The 22,522-nt window shown below is 38.7% G+C and overlaps 1 protein-coding gene across 1 annotated transcript in view; it reads left to right on the forward strand.

The window, feature by feature from the left end:
• The window catches only part of LOC105150316 (zinc finger protein rotund), a 165,639-nt gene that overhangs the window by 32,209 nt on the left and 110,908 nt on the right, over positions 1–22,522 (forward strand). The gene's annotated exons all lie outside the window — the stretch shown is intronic.

A 22,522-nucleotide genomic window follows, 5' to 3' on the forward strand; every position in this document is an offset into this window, starting at 1 on the left:
CGATCGAAATCGCAATCGCGATCTCGATCGGGTTGTTTCTGGTGGCCATTGCCTCTCTGGCGGCACGACAGACTTTACCCCTCGAATAATGCGGGGCTACGCCCACGTGCACCACGCCCTCGTTCTTTTTTTTGCGGTTTAATTAGGAATACGGAGCGCAATTACGAGAACCACACCCCCGCCGGTTAGATCGTCAGTCGTTACCTCGATTTAATGTATCAACGTCTCGGGCAGGCTTAACCCGACTTTATAAGCCGAGGGGTCATATGCAAATCTTGTGCGAAACGCTCTCGTGCGTTATCATACATGCATTTTTATGCGTACTCAGCGTGACAAAAAACGCGACGACAAATTCTAATCATCTGACATGTTATTGCATCTATTCACATTTCGCATTATATTAAAAACAATATCTATAACAACGATAACAGTAGCTAGATGGGGAATCAATCAGAAAAATTTTTATTAATATGTAGATTGCAACAAGAACACTTAATCGTATTTTAAGAAATTTTTGTATTTAGCAAGTTGTGCTATTCAACAACAAAACATTCGATATACTCGTCAAGATAATCTTTCCTCTACAATTCCTTTGAAATTTGCCATATTAATGATAATTACTGTAATTAGCGATTGTCAGTGGCGGAAGCATTCATGGCTACAATTAAAAAATCGCAGAAAAATTATGGGACAGCCTTATTCACTTTCACTAATCACTTCTCTTTGATATCATTTCGCGCAGTTTATCAGCATTTCAGCGCTCGCAGTAAATTTCGCGCCGAGCAGCGCATTTGTGCGTGCGTACGCGACCAAAGATATACCACCGACATAGGCAGTAATTATATTCTGCAAAGCGTCGCGACCCCTCCAGTAGCCACAAAAGGGTGGCTGTCAGAGGCGACCGTCGTACAGACGCCACCCTCTGTCGCGGCCGGAAGTGACGCACATCTATCTTGTCTCTGCGTTTCAATCGTGCGTTTCCGTCTTACAGCAAAGCGGGCGAAGTGAAGGGGACATCTTCTTTGGCTTATTGTTTTGTTAGAAAAAATAAAAATAAAAACATTAAAGACGAGTCGAGTGTTTTACACGGATTATTATTATTCGTTCTCGCTTCATTTCCTAAAAACCGTATTACTGTTAGATATCGAATGAATTAATAATTAAACGTGTTAAGAAAAACACGTTACGGCAAATTGTAATTCCAAATTAATAAATCAAATAAGCGAGTAATCGGGACATTTTCAATAGAAAAGATTCTCTCTCTTAATAAAATCTCTGGTACCATTTTTCTGTTAATTGTCGAGAAACTGGGACGTACTGAATGAATTAACTCGGACTTTGCGGTTTGCCCCTCGCTCTTGCACGCCAATTCAATTAACAAGTCGCTGGTGAAATCGTGTCCAGTTTACAGAAAAAGGGCACGAGTATAATAATTGGGCAAAACGTACGTACGCCGAATTTCAGCGATTAATGGAGATTTATTGCACCTATAAGCTTAACGAACCGATGCTGCAGCTGTAGTGATGCGACTTTCGTGCCACTTAGGAGCAGCGTCCGTCGCATAGTTATTCGCATAGCCGTACATCGTCTCGTATGGAATTTTGATTGCCAACAATAGGACAGGTGCTACGGTGATACTTATCGTGATGTATTTCGATATTCCTTTTTTTATGTCTTGCCGAAGTAAAGTGTTTTTTGCTCAACCAGGAAATGTATTTACCATTTATCGCGTTAATTAATTTTCTGAAACAATGTTTTATTATTTATACATGCAATGTTAAACGCAACGATGAGCTTACATATATTTATCGTATAAGGTTCGATTCTGATCAGCTGCGTTGTTTACTTGATGACCTCTGGTATCATTGTGAAGTTCCATTGCTAACGTAAGGCGCGTGGAGAGACGTGACGATTTAGACGGAAAGAGGTAGTACGGTAGTTATTTAAATAATTGACAATGTTTACGGACCGTTCGTGATCCAGCCCTCTTCGTAAAGGGGAATCGAATTAAACGCGTACGTATGGTGAATAATTAATCGATGGACGCTTACTTAAACTCTCGCCGGCGAAAAGAGGTCCCTTCCCATTATCAACGATGCTATTGATCGTTGAATTACAAGTCTTTTCCAATACGCGCTACATATTCCCTCTGCCTTTATCGTTAATTAAGACATGTATATGAAATAGAATAGAATATACAGAATAATACTTTGTACACTTTATGATTAAAACATGATCTATGCAAATTATTTCGAAATAATTATTTTCAAGTCTGTATTTATTAAATTTTCAGATACTTTAACAAAATCATTCTTTCCATGTGTATATAAAATCATCTAAAATTATCGAGTTTTAATCACATTTAATTTTGATAAGCAAACTAGAAATTTTAATTAAGAAATTTTCATATTTCTCTCTCTCTCTCTCTCTCTCTCACACACACACACTAATTTGTTTGTCAATAAATTGTATAGCATTTACAATTATTATTATTATTATTATTATTATTTGAAAATTCTTTTTCTTTTTAAATATATTTTTAAATATATTTAATTTTATTTTTATCCATATAGGTAATACAAATACTGTATATCCATGAAACACTAAAATTTACGATAACTTGTCGGCCAGAATATCTGAACGATTAGGTGAGTTAGAAAACGTCAAAGAGTAAAAATGTAACCGCTCCTTCTTTGACCTCCGAAATTTTGTTACCCCAATAATTCACAAGACTTTGACACGCGAGAGGCGTAACGATATCGTTATCTTCTCCGCGATTAAGCCGTCTCTTTGTCTGCTCTCTGTCTCCCTCCGAGAGCGAAAGCTGCTGAAGAAAAGTGGCTCGGCCGGATGAAGCGATGGAAAGAGGAGAGGGAGAATAGAGTGCAGAAAGAGAGATGCCTCATCCGCGCACCGGTCAGTTTCATCTTCTCTCTCTCTCTCTCTCTCTCTCTCTCTCTCTCTCTCTCTCTCTCCCGCCCTCCCTCCCCCCTTTCTCCTCGTCTAATGGTTTAGGAGTCGTTCCGGACATTAGCTTCTGCGCTAGCGCGCGGAGGGAACCTCTTCGTCGTCTTCATCGTCGTCGTCGTCGTCGTCGTCGTCGTCGTTGTCGTCGTCATCGTCTTCTTCTCTTCTTCTACAGTTCTTCCTTCCCTTTACTCTCCAGCTTCTCGTTTCGCTTCCCTCCTCGTTCAGGAGCTCTCCCGGACCGCTCTTTCCCCCTCGCTGCCCTTTGAAAAATGACCCGCGTCCTCCCGGAGAAATAAGAGTGTCATCATCATTAGCCCGCCGAGTTACACGACGGACTTTACGCACACGAAGCGCCGTATACGCGCGCGCGCGCATATACACACTCATACGTGTGCATCTGTGACAATGGGCACGAGGCTTCTGCTCTCGGAATCAGGATTTTCATACAGAGTAATCCACCAGAAGGTACGCTGTAAAAATCCTTTTTTTTTTTTTTCGAAATTCCTTAAATTATTTTAAATCGAGGCTTTGAGCTAGTTTAATTTCATTTAATCGATCCTTGGAAAGAAATATTTTTACGCTATCGACTTTCCGTCACTAAAGAAAAAGATTGACATTATATTTTTACGCGTTTCTATAAAATTGTACTCTAAGACTGTTGCAATTATTTAAATAATTTAAATCGATCCTTAGTTTGATCCTGAACCGGAAATAAAGGATAATCTGCTATTCATTCTCGTTTAAGTGGACATCTGTTATTTATTGCGATTTTCGCAACTTTGTTAGAAATCAGAAGTTTGCGTTATGGTACAGAATGCGATGCTTGCGATATGTTATCATACCTTTACGATTGCAAATTATTATCGGAGAGAGTTTCAAAGAGCAAAATTACTACATTTAGCCGTCTCGAAGCATCTTAAACAAGGATATTATTTTTGCACTTTGGAGCTCAACGTTTCGTTGTTGCGTCATTTGCGTGATAAATTATTGAATTATCTCCGATATCGTATTCGACCGACGTTATTTGGTCGTTAAGCATTTCCACTATATTGCACATTTCGCACGATATTGCAGCTAAAATTAAATACTAAAATGATGCAGTTGTTTGTAATCTTTTATTTTAATAGATAAATATAATTAAAGCTAAAAGTGTAAAATATTATATAAATATATGAATTACTTGAAAATATAATGAAAAGTACTTAAATTTTTTACAAAATTTTATTTATATAATATCAACGTTTTAAATGATAATTTTTTTGAAGAATTATATTTAGAATATTATCTTATATATTTATATTTGACCCACGTTAACATGTTACATTTTTTATGTATTTATGATATCGTATGTCTGATATGAAGTATATGAATTATTTGAAAATACAATGAGAAGTACTTAAATTTTTTACAAAATTTTATTTATATAATGTCAACGTTTTAGATAATAATTTTTTTGAAAAATTATATTTAGAATATTATCTTGTATATTTATATTTGACCCACGTTAACGTGTTACATTTTTTATTTATTTATGATATTGTATGATATGTTAGTGCAAAAATACAAATATTTTGAGGAGCACTGCATATTTTTGAATATATTGTATATAAAAATAATATTCAGGATTCTCTATATATATATATATATATATATATTCTCTAAATCTGAATCAGTGAATAATCACTAATTACCCAGTGACATATTTGACACTGATAATCAGTAAAGTTCAACTAAAAAAAGAAGAATGTTTGATTATATAACTAAAATACTTATATTTGCACGTTAATTTCAATTTTCCAATACCATATTCATTGAATTTAAGCACTAAAACAAGATTAGTTAGATCACATGATAAAGATTAGCTAGGTTACGAATCTCACATTTAATTCACTGATCACCAGTAGCATACTTGGCACTGATATCAATGATTATCCATTGATTCAGATTTAAAGAATATATATAATACTATTTTAATCTTTACGTATCTTTTTTTTCCTGCTCTTGTACATCTACAGGAAATTCATTTTGCTCAGATCTCTTATTTCCTTAAACATATATAATTATACAGCTGTGGGATCAAACTGATAGTGCTTACAGTCACCGATTTATTTTAACCGGAAAGACTAGCGGTCGTTGTCAGCCTTGCAGTTTCCGATTGTAGCAAGCAATCGTGAAGGGAGAGAAGAGAATAGTATGTGACGTTATATGCTAGGCGACTGTGACGTGACGCGACTCGACGCGACGCGACGGAAGGAGGTTTCTCGTTGCGGTTGGACGAGCGGACGCATTGTGGACTCCTTCCTCCTTCTCGCATCGGTATTTCTACGACTAGCAGAGAAGCTTTGACGAGAGATTGATGCTCGCACCGGCTCGCTCTGTGAGACGAATCAGCGCGCGCTACCGACGAAGAACAACGATCCGTTATCTTGCGAGAAGACGAGAGAAGCCAGACTCCGGATCGCTGGCTCCGACGTAGATCGAGATGAGCGTGAAAGACGAAGTAGGATAGACTGAGCGAGAGAAAGAGAGAGAGAGAGAGAGAAGGAGAATCGGAATTATGCGTTTTCCTCCATCCTCTCGTCGACAATTCTGGTAGTGAGAGGATGAAGGAATGGAGAGAAAGAGAGAAGAGAGGAGGAAGGACGAAGAAGAAAGGATGACTGCTGGCAAAAAGAGAGAAGGTGAAGCACATCGCGGGGACAAAAGGCACCGCCGCGGAATTTTGAGCTCTCGTCGGCTCGTTCGGCCTCCTTTTAACGGGGATTCGCGCGGGACGAAGGGAGGACCAAGACTTGGTCGGCGGAGAGTCCGACGATCTCTTGTAAAAACCGAAAATATTTTTGCCCTCCTATGGTTGGGGGTGGAGGGGGAGGGGGAAGGGAGGAGGTAGTTGTCACGGGTCTGTCACTTTGATGCTCTCGCGATCTCCAATCTTGTGCGAGTTTCGATATATAACGAGAGAACTTCCACTCTTCTCGCAGCTTGTTGTAACATACGGCACGTGCGAGATGATTCGAATAAAATGGACACGATGCGATGCATGTTGTACTCTTACCTTTTATACATATACCATATCAATTTAATATACTTTTCATTTAAATCTATTATTATATCGATATACTTTTTTAAGTGAATGTAGCAAAGGGCAAAATTTTACATTTAACTTCGACATTTGTACATACATTTTCCTGATTATCCTTTGTAACGTAACCTTTGAGAAAAATTTCGCAGTATTAACATTATGTACACGAATGTCAATCGATGAAGTTATACCGTTGCTTACTCGTGTTTGCCTGAAAAAGTCAGGAAGTTCTCCTTCGGGAGGGTCCAAGTGGTAACGACACGATAGATCCTATCAGCCATTGGATCTTCGATTCTGAATTTAGCGGGAAAGGCCGCACCACAGTCGTTTATGCCGCGGGGGATGCCATTAATCGTACGATTCTCCCCTAAATCTCCTACCGCGTGCTCCGAGAGACAGCGAGCGCGTCTCCATCCGGGAAGATTCTTGGATAGAAACGAGGGAGAGACAGGGTGAAAGAGAGAGAGAGAGAGAGAGAGAGAGAGAGAGAAAGCGGGAGAAAAGCGAATGAAGAACACTTCTTCCGGAAACCGGAAGCCGGAAGCTGGCGCGACTTAAAGACGCGTGCATGCACTGAAATCGTGCGTAGGCCGAAACTTTTTGTGAGAATAACCTCGTATGCGATTAAATATCAGGTAAGAGAGATCCTTACCTGTAAATGCGTGTATTTTTAAAGCTTCTGATCATTGCAAGGATTTTCAAGTTGATATCAGAAACGAGAAAATATATAATAAAAATTCTTGCAAAATATATTGAAACAGAAATATTGTTCAATAAAATCATATCTCAATTCGATAGCTGTCATACTATATAGCTGTCATATAGCTTTCGTTTTATAGTTAAACAGTTTCAAATATATAATTATTTATTGATTACCGGAATATGAGGGAAATTTTCGATATTTTACTATTTTATCTATTGCAAATGTCATTTTATTGAAAAATGCACTTTAATATAGTTTGTAAGAATTTTTTTTATGTATTTTTCCAACTTTTAAAGCCAATCTAAGATGGCTACAGTAAACTGCAGGGAAGAATTTTAATTTTAATAATATATACATATATTGGTTGCGAGATATATCTCACAATCATAACGTGATTTCTTTCAAATTTCTTATCAACGTCACTTTTTGTGATGTTATAGCTACCTTTAATGTTACGTGCAAAGAATGAAAAGATAAATAGCTGCCATTTAACGATGGTTGATCGATATCTTTAATCTTTACGTATATTTTTTTGTGTTTTTAACAAAGTGATAATTATTGGTTCGCGTAACTATCGACACGATTGCAAGCGGGATCGCTGTTTCTCTTGACTAAGTTTTCGTGTTTTTATGGTTATTTGTAATTATTTTTCATTGATTTTCTTGGTTATGAAGCGTGGCGAATGCTCGCGAAAAAAGCGCGGTGTTATGATAGACGCGAGATATACGTGATAATTTAGCTTCGCTTAGATGTTAATTCGATTTGTACGCAACTGTGCACTCTGGCCTGACCATGGCAAGCGCGACATGATTTTTTTATTAAGAAATTTCTTTTTCTATCAGCCTCCTTTTCTCTCCCATATTCTTGCAATTCAGATCTTTACTTATTACATAAAAAAAGATCGGGCAGCTAATCGTGCATATTTCTTACAAATAGTAATTAAAGCATACGTAACTTTCTGCATGATTCGGTACGATTACAAAACGATAATTAATTAATGTAGCAAGCAATAAAATTATCGAATGCGAATACCTTTTGCAGTAAATAGTAATTAAAGTTTTACGTAACATTGGTCGCAAACTTTGATCCATTAGTGAAAATTAAATATGCAGTTTTTATGTACATTTAATCTCGTCGTTTAATATTATTGCAAAAAAAGAAAGATTTTAATGCCGTTTATAAATTGGAGTTTGTACGCGTTTTTGAAGGGAAAATGCATATGTCTGTTTAAGTTTCAAGGATCAGGAATTTTCAAATTGATATTAATAGGCATAACTAATATCGAATATATATTTTCTTTCCGAGCATTTTTTTAATATAGCTGACGTAATTGTTTTATTGCATAAAATGTTTTGCAATTCATGGATGTGTCACGCTATAAAGAACTATGTACTACGAGAAGAACGTCGACACACTAAACATCCTATTCTTCTTTTTGATCCTTTTTAAATTTATATAATATCGGCGATACAATTTTCTAGCATGTATCAGGATATTGTTGTTTGGAAATATTTTAGGCTTTGCCGATTTTTCGCTCGGTATACGCTTATGTGAAAAAATTGACCGCTCTAATAAGCACGGTCTTTCTATGGTAGATGCTAATTAAATTTTACATGACTTTATGCATCCTGAAATTTTAGTGTACCATCGTGAAAATAATTTTTCGATGAAAGAGAGGTGATTGTAACTTTGTAAATGGTTACTATAATTCCGATTATTTTTTTTAATGGCAGTGCTATGACGATATATTTCAACAACATAATATAATGTAGATACGATGTAAATACTAATTAGTCTTTATTTATGTCGATGCAATTCATTGCGCGTATAATATAAATATTTAACACTATTTAAATTACTTCTTGTATTTTTGCGGTCACCTTCACCTTATGAACTTTCTGAGTTCTATGCTTCAAATAAAATATCCTTTTAAAATATGACGGGTATATATTTTTCAGAAAAAAATCTAAGAAAAAATTGTTGCATAAACGTAAGTTTTTAAAAGAGAACATATGACTTGATAATATATTATAAATAATTTGCATTCGGTAATTAATATTATGATTAGTTTTTCATTCTACATGTGAATAATATAATATGTAAATAATTTCAAAAATTTGTGAATAATTTAAATAATTTAAATTCCTAAATTATGATTGATTACGGAATTCAGTTGTTTTGCTAATTCATTGAATTTTTTTTTTTAAATATGGCTATAATATTATATCTTAAAATTTTCCTGAGATTTGTGAAGAATATGTGTGTGAAAATATTTATATACAGATTTATATTGCGAGATTTGTAAATGCATGTGAAAATATTTACATACGTTGACAGATTTATATTGAGTGTATTCATTTTAATAAATATACATGATCAAAATCTAAAGACTTCTAGAATAAATTTATTTTATAAATTTACTTTATAAATCGGAATTATCATAAAAATTAGAAAACGAAAGTTCATTATCATGGTTATCGGTGCAGTAATTGAGAATTTGCCACACACAAATATCCTTCCCCCATGTCGATCCTTGGAGCGAATTTTACCGCCGCGCGATGCGGAAGGTTCCAATTTACCCCCGAGATTTTGGGCAGTCAACCAACCCTTATCCGCGGTGGATAAAACAGGGAACTTCGGGAGGTCCTGGCACGTACGAAGGAAGGAATTACCCGGTTTGGAATTACCAACCCCTAACGCGGAGGGGTGCACGACCTCAAACTCGCCGAACCATCCGAGGGAATACGTTACCGCGTCGGTTAGGGTGTTCGATTATCATGGAAAACGCACGGTCGAATGCGGGAGAAACCTGTTTTACTATTGAGAAGGTTTGCCGAAATCTTGTAGATCTCTCCACGCGTTCATAGAATTTCGTCGTCATTTCTATTACTGGACGAGGAATGTACACAAACATTCAATCTGTAATGTATAAGCTTCTCAGAAGCCAAACTCGATTGACTCTGTTTTGTTTATAAATTTTTTAATGTTAATATCAGTGACATTAATTTAGAACTTTTTCTATTTTTTATTTTAAGTTGATCATATATCAACTATATATTATATATTCGGATGTATCTCTTCGGACGATGACTAAATACAGGTGGAATAAATAAACAGATTTAATTGATACGATGGTGGAAAAATAGGTAAAAAAGATTGCAAGAAACGATTTGATTGAAAAACACGTTAAGAGAAAAGAGATACGTTGGAGATTTTATAAACTTTAGAAAGGCTACGAGAAATGTTGACAACGAAATAGTTAGGGACCATGCTGGAATGATTTCGCAGTGCGATTTCTCCGAGAAAATTTCAATTTTGTAGTCTCGAATCGCTGTGATCCGTTGCTCGCGATTGTAATATAACATAAAAAAGCATTTGTTTACCTTTTTCATGATTAAAATCCGATCGTTCGCTCGTACAGTCAACAGATCGCAACAGGTAACCGTTTAATATTCTCTCTCTCGTTTTTTTTCTCTCCTCTTTTTTTTATCCAGAAAAACAACGACTGGCTGCGCGATCCGCGGACCGTTTCGACGCACTCTCTCAATTACTTTTATTTGACAATCCGAACGCTTGTTTTCCCCCTTGTAGCGTTTGCGCTGCAACAGGTTGCAAAGGATGACAGAGATAATTTTTTTCCGCCCGAAAATAAAAATAATATCCAGGTGTGATATATGATCGTGTTTAAACGCTGCCGCATCTCCACCGGGCGTTGCCAAAACGCCCGCGTTATCAGGATTAATGCGCGAGTGCGTATCTCGAATTGTAAGTCTGATTCATCTGACGCGCCGCGATATTGATTATTTTGCAAAATTTATACTCGGTGATAAATGTGACACCCAGGCCCATATCGAAATATCAGTTCTTTTCCTTTCTTCGTTTCGCATTATTTCAATACAATTTATTATGAAGGCAAACGTTTTCGGTGTCACATTTACTATTCGCTCCCTCGTTCGTTAGTTTAACTCACTGCAACGTTTATAAAACGAAGGGAGAAATGCGTTCGGTGACGCGTTTTATCGGACGTTCCTGAGGTTACTCGTTTAGAATTCCGGGACACCTAGTGTTACCATGTTTACGCAACAGGTGAACCTCGCGCCGTTGCACGTCGCTATTAACAAAATCTGCGCTAACGAGACATTGACGCTTCCCGCCGCCGCGCCGTTCCATCGTAATTAGCGGCGGCGCGCTTTTCAAGCGCGACTTCGATCGCGGCTGCCAATTGTCTCGACAACGTGCGCTGCGGGATGCTCCGCGTAGAGTTGCAGAAATTATCCCGACGAACGTAAAATAAAGCACCGCGGGTGAATCGGCCGTGCCCACTTAATCGCTCGCTCGGTTCTTTCACGGTTCGCCGAATCATTAAAGAGATATTAATTACTAACGGAGGCGCAATTAGTATCGAAGCCGTAAATCGACAATGTCGCGCGGTGTTACTGTCGCCAGAAATAGTGGAATTGCAGTCATTAATCGTTGTAATGCCTCAGTTCTTTTTCTTAAATGCGCTCATCTCCTCTAGTTGAAAGAATGTATTCTGAAGACGATAATGTATTAAAATCCATTTGCAGAATTTACCGACTATTCTTTCGCAAACGCTGTTTTCTCATCCCTAGTTTGACGTAACAGAAACGTGAGTGTCAGAGAAAGAAGTTATCGATTAAACTTGGTCTGTTCACGCTTTACGTGAATTATTTGCAAATTGTTTCGTGTAAAGTGTAGCGATCTGAAATTCGAAATTTTCCACATCGAGGAAAGTTTATTACAAACTTCTCTCTAGAAAAGTAATTCTGAAATATTTAATTATATTTTTGTGCTTTTGAAAAAAATATGCGTACATATTTTAATAGTAATAACGATATATTATTAGATTGAAAAGTTTGTAACGTAGCTTACTTTATTTCTATCACGGTTATAGATGATAAATATGTTTTTTTTTTTAATTTGATATTTATGTCGGTCAATAATACAATACTATACAATACTTTTGTCTTAATGATGTAAATCGTAAACGTTTAATTCATAATAAAATTGAAATAGTTTGATTGAGGGTAAAACATTTAATAGTGGAAAATAATCAGCATTGATGTCGGTTCAGATTTAGTGATAAATTTTCAGGCTGCAATATAACAAACAGAGAAATAGCGATGTGATTGATGAAACGTTATTTTCCATCCCTACACTAGAGTTTTTATTGTAGTTTTACACCTGCCTTGTTTTGCAACTGCAAAAAGGCGCAAAACAAGTTTGGTTTTACTTTCGGCCGATGTTTTCGTTTCGAAATTTGCAAGCCCTGCGTTTGCCGTAGGGAGCAAGATATAACGCGATGGGAGGGGGAGGACAGGGGTGGAAAAAATACAGATCGACATGCCGCGGGCGGGGGTGGCGACCGGGGGTGATGTATTTTTTCTGAAAACACTGCTCGCACCTCGTCTCGCCATCGTCGCCCGCGAGAAGAATGGAAAAACAATATTTTGCCGTTTCGTCCCGAGTTCTCCATGCTCGCTTCTTTATTGCTTTTTTTTCTCTCTCCTTCCTTTTTTCCCTTTCATTTTGTTATTACGTAGTCTGACGTAACTGGACGAAACTCGTGACACGTCGAAGGGGAGGAATTATGTGAGAAAATGCCAATGATTCTTTGAAAGTTTCAATGAGCTTCGACTGTCGAATGGAACGTGATCATTCGTGTCACGCGTATTAAAATATTGGAAGTTTAGAGCGAAATTTTAAAGACGGTACGAAGTTTTTTTATTAAATTGCCAGCGACTTTAGCATCGTCATAAAATCTTAATTGTCTTAATTATTTAAAACTACTTTGTGCAACTTTGAATAGCTGCGACATTTATCGTACATGCAACTTACCGCATATTTTACCGATATTTAATTTCTCAATGCTTTTTCATGTGTTGACAAATATGTTGCATATAGAAAATCTTATTTTCCACCGCAATTTCGCGAATGATTAACTGTATACTGAATATTTGATGCAATCCACTTGCGTATTTTCATGATTTCGTCGCGTTTAAACTTGCTAAAACTGTGTCTCCACATCTGACGAATTTTCTCAGCGCTATTATTAACGGTGTACCATCGTGACTAATCGGTACGACCGGCGTATTTTGCTAATCTCACCCGTTTTACCCAGCCAAGACTACTTTCGGCGCTCCATCCCCTTTAACAATGTTTTCGAGCCGATCCGCTTTAAGGGATGGGCCTTTATTTAGGCTGGTGGTATGAGAGCACCGAAGTACAGCGTCTGTACGCCTCCACGATCGTCGCGGTCTCTCTCTCTCTCTCTCTCTCTCTCTCTCTTTCTCTTCACCCCCTTCGGTCTCCCCTTTAGTCAGCGACCTCATCACCCTCCGCTGCCTTCGGGGGTGTCGGTCGTCGCGGGCAAGGGAAGGAGGGGGGGGCTGGTTATCGATTAAAAAATGTCTGCCCTTCAAGACGGCCTAGGTCACGACCTGTCCGTCACACACGCGCGCGTGTATCGCTAATCGCCACTTGGAACACCCGCTGATACATCCCTAATATGTACGTTTGACCCTAAAAATTTATTACAAGTTACCTCCCTTGTTTCTGTTTTAGACACGCAATTTTGTTTTCAAATATGAATTTTAATAGACGACATAATAGACGGTAATAGACCTACTTGGAGATTCATTCTTGTATGACAGTTGGAAGAATAGTTTGACGTGTAGATTTTATCGATATTTTCTTGCTACGATATTTTAGCAATATTTTGATAGAATTTTTTGGAAGAGAAAAAAACAAGAAGAAAATTAAAAAAATTTATTTGATGTTCTCACAATATTGCGATATAATTTATTTAATTTTTGAATAAATAAGAAAAACATATTTGCAATAATGTACAATTTATGCAGAGTTTCGAAATGACACATAGTTACATAGTTGCAATAATGAAAATTTTTTAAATTATTTTTTTCCTACTCATCTCACTTTTTATTGAATATGCGCCGTTTTTATTGCTACTGCAAGAATACGATGTCGTAATCTTTAATGTAATTTTTACCGATTAAAATAACACGATAGATGATATAAATAGGTGGAGGAAAAAAAGTTTCGCACCATGTTTTCACAATGTTTACAAAATTTTTTAATCGTGCTTTAAATTTCGTTAAAAAAAATTCACTATTTCTTTGTAGTATACCTGTTATAGCGACACATGAAATATGTTTCTGCTTTATATGCCTTGCGTGCCATCTCATTCTTACGTTGCGTTTTCCGTTTCACGATGTCTTTTGCGATACATTGCAAACGACTCGTGACACATTACGCGATGAATAAAATCTCAAGTAGTCAGCAGTGAAGCGCTGCTCTAACCGTTTCAAGATACACCAACAGTTGGATGTATGATGCATTTTGTTACGTGTTACAATTTACAATATATAATTTTTTGACGTAATATTCACTTCTTGCGTTAATTTGATCTAATATACACTTAACGCAATTTTACTATCTCAGGCTGACAATTTTCTGAAACTTGACAACTCTCCGGCATCGGCATCTGAATCGAAATCTAGCCTTATTTATTGAGATCGTGATATGTAGCGTGGCCAGCGGGTTGACGGCCTCATCAATATTCTCCATATTGACAATCTGTCAATATTCTCAGATTATATAATATTTAACTCTTGAAATGTGTGTGTCTTGCAATATCTATGTACATAATATTGTATATTTAATATTAAATAAATTATATATTTAATTATATATTTTATGTTATATTTGTATTTTTATATCATGCTACAATTATTATACTATAATATGTTGTCATTATTATTGCTGGAGATTTATTATATCTCATAAATCAACATAAAATGAGGATATTGTAAACTTTAAAAGAAGGGAAAGCTTTTATATTGATATCTTTTTAAAACTAAAATCTTCTCTTTTATAAATTCTGATATTCTACTTTTATCTTGATTTATATATATATATATATATATATATATATAGAGAGAGAGAGAGAGAGAGAGAGAGAGAGAGAGAGAGAGAGAGAGAAACAATAAATCTTACGACATAGATCTAGTAATACATTTGACAATTTATCACAATTACATAGCGAGCTTGTGTTTTTTTTTCTATAAAAAGTTTATTAGCTATAACTACAAAATTAATGATGAACACTGACAGTTTGAGGTCACCCTTCACAGCTGAGACTCCTGATCGAATCGCCGTCATAAGAAGGGTCCAAATGCCGTGCGTAAACGCGTAGGTGGTTTGCGACAGGTCAGGAGCACCGAGAACGTGGTTGGCGACGAAGTAGGGATACTAAAAGGAAAGAGAAAGAAAGAAAGAGAATAATATAGATAGATAAAGAGGGAAAAAGAGAAAGACATGTTGGAAAAGCAGAGGAGAAAGGATGGAGATGTATAGCTATAGTCGGTTGACAAGGTAGGGTGGTGGAAGAGGGACGGTAAGATCGGAGGGGACAGACAAGGACGGGGGATAATCGATAGACACGGCTAGACGCCGCCCCAGACAACCTTTTGCCTTAGCTTAAGGACACACCGACCCTTAAACAATTTAGCCTACATAAACTGATACGCATCCCGATTCTCGGCGTTTACTCAGGATCCCATCTCAGTGTTCAAATCTCGAGGATCAAGCTCTTTGTCTTGGCTTATACCGATGTATGATCTTTGGGTGTCGATCGTTCTTGGCGATTTCTTCACACAGTCGCGTGCTAGAGCGGTATCATCAAACACACTCTTAAATGTCGGACAAAGTCTCAACGAGTAGGTACAACTTGCGCTCTGTCATTAAGTACTTTTCTCTTCGATTTGATCTAACTTGAATCGTTTGACTTGAGTCTTGAGAATTTTTCGAATGTACCTTATTACGTTGATTTGCTCGCATATTTTCAGAATTATAAAGTTCATTTCACTGAGCGGTTTACTCAAACGGATCCAAATGTGATCGTTCAATCTTTATTCAAACGGATCTTTTTTTCGATTTTACAACATAATATCGTTTGCGTTGCTTGAACAATTTTTTTAATTTCATGATTGTTTTAATAAGCGATTTTCTTTGATTTCTTATAATCTCGTAATATTTAAATTATTGATTTAAATATCATAGGCAATTATATTATTAATAACTGTTACGTTATTGAGACTTTATTGAGATTGCAATTATGAAGCAATTTTCACACATAATGTGATATTAAATATGTGTTTAATATGGATTTGCAATATTACTAGCTGTGATTATAATAAGCAGGTAACGAAAGCAGATGCTATTATTTTTTGAATGATATTGTACTTGATTACTAACTTGATTTCTACTTACAATACCATGCATAATATCATATATAGCCATTAATAATTCAAAATGGCCGTACCGTAAGAGCCTTTATGGCTGGCATAACGGAGATTCCTGTAGTGCGATAAAAAAAATAAAGGAGGGTCCCAGTAGCAGCGACCAATCGCGCTACTTCCCGATCATATCAGACGACTTAATTTATTATTTTATGCGTGTGCAGCTTACGCCAGCAATAATGATGTGGACCGTGCAAAAGGTGTCTTAAAAGCGACGTTCATATGCGAATGACAAGCATTGTTTTCCCACTTGTGATTGTGTCAACTGCGTCAGAAAATTTCTAAATACGAAAAATAACGAGTATTCTTTGGAAAATATTTAATATTAATATTTTATCGATTTAAAAGAAATTGTTACTAAGATACTTTATAGCATTCTAAGTTGTCAAAGTGTACAACAAAACAATTGGCCGTTTAATCGATCAATGAATGTCTTTGTAAGCCTGCACTGGATCTCAGTATGAAGTATTTCCTTTATTTAATCTCTCATACAAACTCCAAACGTTTCGAGCTTAGTTTGGACCCTTTTCAATGTCAGAAATTTACATTCACGAAATCATTGTGTTTCTCGATACAATGAGTTTCGTCAAAGGTATGAGAATATGTTAACAAAATGACAGTTATAACTCATTAGATGAGTAAATTGCTGACATTGAAAAGAATCCGAACTAGGATCGAAACGTTTGGAGTTTGTATGAGAGATTAAATAAAGAAAATACTTCACACTGAGATCCAGTGCATGGATCTTACATTATTAATTCATTGATCGATTCATCTCAAAGGAGCCTTAATTCAAAATAAATTATCGTTTAATATAAAAAGTTATTTATTAGATACAGATTTAAGTATTTTAATAAATAATATTAAAACAGCAAATAAAAAAGAGTTTTTCTACATACAAAGCAAAAAATAAGATGATAAGTAGTTGTAGTTTTGGTATGATAAAATTTGGTATGATAAAATTTGGTATACAGACGTAATATCTGAATATTTACAATGAATCAAATTTTCGTTTGCACTCATATCGCTTTCATTCGCGCTAACTTAAAAATAGGAGCGACTCACAAGCGACTCGTAAGATAAGCGTACTCGTTCGTCACAGGAGTTACGCCGGGATCCTTATGAGGATCGTTCCAACATAGACATCGCGGCTGGACAGAAACGGTGATTCGATGTATGTGTGTGTGTGTGTGTATATGTGTGTGTGAAACCGATGTTCGTAGGGCAACGCTAGTTGGAAAGGGTGGAAAAACCTACCTCAACCGGGATATGCCGGAGGGAGGGTTTGTTCGAGATGGGAGAGCAAAAGAGAAAAATAAGAAAAGAAAGCGGGTGCCGCGGAGGAGACGACGTCGTCTTTCCACCCTCGTAGTCGACGACGACGACGACGACGACGACGACGAAGACGAAGACGACGACGCGATATCTGGGTCGAGACTCGTCGTCGCCGGCGTCTCGGCGCCAGGCATCCTTCTCTTTGGCTTTTTTCGACGGGCCGGTGAACGGAAAAACGTCCAGAGATGGAAAAGTACTGCGGTGTTCCGTTGTCCTGCGGTTTTCTTCTCTCTATTCTCGGGAATAAGGAAGGCGTATTTCGGCCGCGTTACGTCGTAAAGTGACGTTAATTCATAATTTTTTAAAATATGGTTTCTGCAATTTCTTCTGCACACTACAATCTTCTTTCAAATATCTATAGATACCAGAAAAAAAGCGGAAACTATAATTTATATTTCTTTATGTTAGTTAATTTATTAATTTAACTAAAATATATTTTATATAAAATATTTTATAGATAAAAATAATAATACGTATATATTTATTAATGATTTTATAGTTAAAAGTATATCTTCTTAAACTCTTATGTTAATATATAGATATGTGTATACAGGGTGTTCCTAAAGTTTTTGCCAATCCCTTTTGTGTAGATAGAGCGGACTAAACTGAATCGAAATGTAATCTGCATGTAATTGCAGCATTTTTTATTTATTAAGAAATGCGACGAATATATAAATCCACGTTACAATTAATTGTGACATTTTCTGCACTTTTATTCCATTTATCAAGTATTATTTTAATCAGAATTAAAATATCACTTTTTTTATCATCACTAGTAATCTAAAAAAAAAATACTTTATATTAAAACATGTTACAACTTCTCATGTAAATTATCGTACACATCATAAATTAAGTATTCTATTAGATAACATTAAAGTAGCAATTTTAAAATCATTATTATTTCATACTTTTATACACCTACTCACTTTTCATATTTGCCAAGTAAAAATTGTTTCTTGAAAATGAATAACATTTTACAATCATAATTCAAGGATTCTTTGGAAGTTTTCAAAATTGAAACGAAACGCTAGCTAAACTAAAGAGTCAAGGGTTGAGAGATTCAGATTGGCGTGGGTTGCTCAGTGCTCGGGGATCTAATTTTCTATGGGTGAGGGAAACGCGGGAAGAAGGGATGAAAACTCGTCGCGCGAGAGCTGTCGGTGTAAAACTGGCGGAAGGCCGCCACCGCCGCCGGCCGTTACGCGAAAGTTAGAAGTTAGTTACACGGGGGCGGCCGCCCCTCATCTGCATATCCGTACACCCAACTCCCTCCCGCCAACCCGTCGCATCCAGAGCCCCTTTCCCTTCTCTACTTTCGCTTCCGAGTCGCTCCGATCTTCCTCTAACCGGCGTGCTGCCACCACAAGCTGCTCAACAAGTGGTTCTTCGGTTTAGCGCCCGGCTTAGCGCTTCTTTAATTTTCGTTGCCCCCTTCTTCGTAACTTTCTCGTAACTCCATTCCTTCATGTCTATCGCGAAGCACGTTGTCCCTCGAGCAGAAAGAATGCAGCAGAATTACTACGGAATTAATATAAATCTCTTTTCATATCGAATTCTTAATTGTGCTTTGTGAGAGAGCGTGGACATTCACGTCTTTTTAGATAGAAATACACTGAATGTCTTCAGCGCTATAATTCCGACTTGTATCGTATGCTTAAAAATAGATTATTCAGTCATGATACATTCCAATAAGCAAATCGACGATACAAAGTTCTCAAACTACTTTCGTAACTGTAATAATATTGAAATAATAGAGCGTGCCTACTTTGCCTCGTGAACAATAACAAAATCTGAACGGAAGATATATATAGAGAAAACAGGGATTGCATCATTTCGAGTGCTTTAAAGGATGACTTCTCACGCGAATGGCAGACACACATTTACATGCGTGACGAGCGTAATAACGGATAATGCTCTCGAAGCTCTCTGAATAAGAGGAACGACCGTTTTTCGGAGGATAAGGTGCTAAGGAAGCATGAGAAATCGAAGACAGAGGCGAGCTTTCTGAGCACGAGCGATTGTGCAGCACCGGTGAAACTCTTCTCTCGGTCCGCTCCGCCCCGAAAAACCAAAACACAAATAATATTGTACGCAGAATGGCACACCGCAACGAGGAAAGGGTGGCGCTCGGCACCCTCATCGGGCTATTTAGGACGAAAGGAAGAAAGGGTTCTCCAATAGTGCGAGGATATCTGCATACCAATAGTATAATGGTAATTAGGGATGCACCGTTAGAGGCATTAGAAGCATGTTTGAGCTCTCTTTCCCGCCTGCTTTTGCTGCCGGTGCTTTCGCCCCGATTATATTCTCTGTTAAAGAAGAGCCCGAATCTCCGAGAGCACCGGGGAGTCACGTTTTCTCACTCTCTCCTTCTTTTTTCCCGGACGTTCTTCCACGTGCGTATCAAGCTAACCCGAAAAAGTTGATGCCACTCGAGAAGAAGCGCGTCACTACCTGCGCTTATGGTCCACCCATCGTCGATTACTTCGCGAACTTTCTCGTAAAACCAGGCTAAGGTATATTTGCGGCGCCGATTATTCCGTGCTCTGGGCTGGCTAGTCTGAATCTTTTACGCCGATCGATCGTAACGAGCATGTATAACTCGAGACCCATTGAAAGTGATCAGACTATTATCTGATGTTTCACTGAACTTATTTTCGTTACGAAATTTCTCTTTGACAAACCTTTTCGATATGCGCGAGATTGAATTAATCGAATGGAATTATTTTTTTTTCTTCCCCCTCTCTTTTTTTTTCAAATCATATAAATAATACTTGAACGAGAGAAAGTAATTATTCGAAATCAATACGATTATATCGTGATACAAAGATTCTTTTCATGTAGTTTTTTCACGTTTCTTTCACAGATAAATAATTACATTAAGATAATCATCACAAAAAACTGCTATACGTATACATTAATTAAGGGTGGTTTGTTTAGTTCTATATCTCTCGAGGGTGTTTAACTTATGCATGGAACGCTCGAATGTTTGCGCTTAAAATGGTAGCCATGTCGCTTTTGACACACTCGTCAAAATATTCTTCGCCGCATACGCACACAAATACGCAAGTGTACACACAGCGTTGCCGCGATCTTCCAAACCGCCCCTACTTCTGCTCCCCCCCTCCCCCCTCCCCCTTGCTTGGAGCACACGTGACACTCGCACACATCGATTCCTGGATGTGTGCTTTCTGGTCGTCAGAGCGCATGCTGCACTGCGCACAATTCCTACCACCCCATCCACCCATTTCCACCGCCGTACCTCTCTCGCCATCCCGACGTTCTCGCCCCCGACTCCAAACTCTCGTGCAGCGCGCCATGCAACCCCCTAGGAGGCGACTCTTATTATTTCCATTTTTCCAATTCGGTTGGGGGGCGGGAAGTGAGCGTGCAACACACTCCCCCACCCCCTTCTACTTCCTTGCCGCCTTCACTCCCACCCTTCGGACCGTCTCCATCACCCTCTTACTTGCACCCCCTCCTCAGGTGGCCGGCCGAAGGAAAAATATCTATATTTATCTGTTTCTTCGCGGGCTACGTCTCCCTCTACCCCCTTCTCTCTCCTACCCCGTACTCCCTTCTCCCCGCAACTCTACTCTCTCCGCTTCCACCTTGGAGATTCTCTCTGTCTCTCGTACTTGATTTCTTTTTCCTATTCTTTCTGTTTCTTTCTCCTTCTTACTTCCATCTACCACTTCTTACCGCGCCGCGGCGCCGCGCGTCCGCGAGACCGACGGAGAGAGAGTGAGTAGAAAAGGATAAGACAGACAGAGAGGGTAAGTGGGAGTGTGAAGGCAGAGGGGTAGAGCAAGGAAAAGGAAGTAAAAGACGGAGGCTACTACGACGACGACGACGACGACGACGACGACGACTACGACGACTACGACGACGACGACTACGACGACTACGACGACGTCGACGACGCCGGCGGCCACGGCGAAGCGTGCGCGCCTTTCTTGGCCCCAAGTGCGAGAAAGAGAGATCGAGGAGGAAGGAGACGGCGGCGGCGAGGAGGAGGAAGGATAGAAAGGGAGAGAAGGACGGAGAAAGAGAGCGCCGAGCTTCCGCTTCCTTATGCTCCGCCGCGGACTGCATCAACCAGTCGCGCGGTCGCGCTCACATAAGAAACTGGGATTCGAGAGGCCGACCCCCTTCTCGAGCCAGCGCGCGGTTCCGCAAAAGCGGAAGGAAGCGAACGGTTACCGACGACGCGAGTGTACGTCACGCGGTCGTCGCGGGACGACTCGGGACCACTCGACGTACGTCTAATATAGCAAGAAAACACGTACGTGCAACGTGGAAGAAGAAATTAACCGCGCTCTACCAAGGCTCGAGCACGACTGACCGAACGTTTACCCCCACTACTGTCTTAACGAGCGACGTGAGCGAGTCGAACGTCGTCCGCGATTTACGAGGGGCCCTATAGGGCCCGTCGTTGAATCGGGCCTAAGCGAAGGCCCGCCGGTGCCCATCGGCTACACTCGGCTCGACGACAGTCGCGTCATTCACGCCGATGATGAAGAGAGGGGGGCCGTGCGGCCTCCTGAACGAGTTCCACGAATACGCCACGAGGATGACGAATACGCCGCCGGAAATAACGGAGGCTTAAGGGGATGTTACTCGATGCCACTTCGCGCCACCGAGGAAGATGTTTCTGCTCCTTTCAGTGCTTCCTCTTCCTCCTCTTCTTCCTGGCGACGGAGAGATCCGACCAGGTGGAGGAAGGCGAGTTTGGGGAGGATGCTGCATGTTCTCACTGAGGGACAAATCTTAACGAAAAGGAAGCAGCATCGATGTTAATGTCACGAAAACGGGAGAGATCCCAGACGATCAACCAAAGTTCCTATTTTTCACGTGTTTTAGCCCAAAGATTAGAAAATTAAGGGAGCGACAATTAGTGGGAAGTAAGGGAGGCGGAAAAAGGGAGAGAAGGGAAAAAGAAAAAAATCGAGATGACGCACGTCGAAACCTCGTGTCTACGACGAGAATGGAGCCTCCCGCGCTAATTAACCAGCCAATTAGAAAGCCCGCGGCCATGCGTAATGAGCTGCGCGCGCAAAAGTTCCTAAATGCAACGCGGTCCTTTTTCCT

The sequence above is a fragment of the Acromyrmex echinatior genome, chromosome 10 (genome assembly GCF_024713525.1).
Source record: "Acromyrmex echinatior isolate Ae372 chromosome 10, ASM2471352v2, whole genome shotgun sequence".
Classification (NCBI taxonomy): Eukaryota; Metazoa; Arthropoda; class Insecta; order Hymenoptera; family Formicidae; genus Acromyrmex; species Acromyrmex echinatior.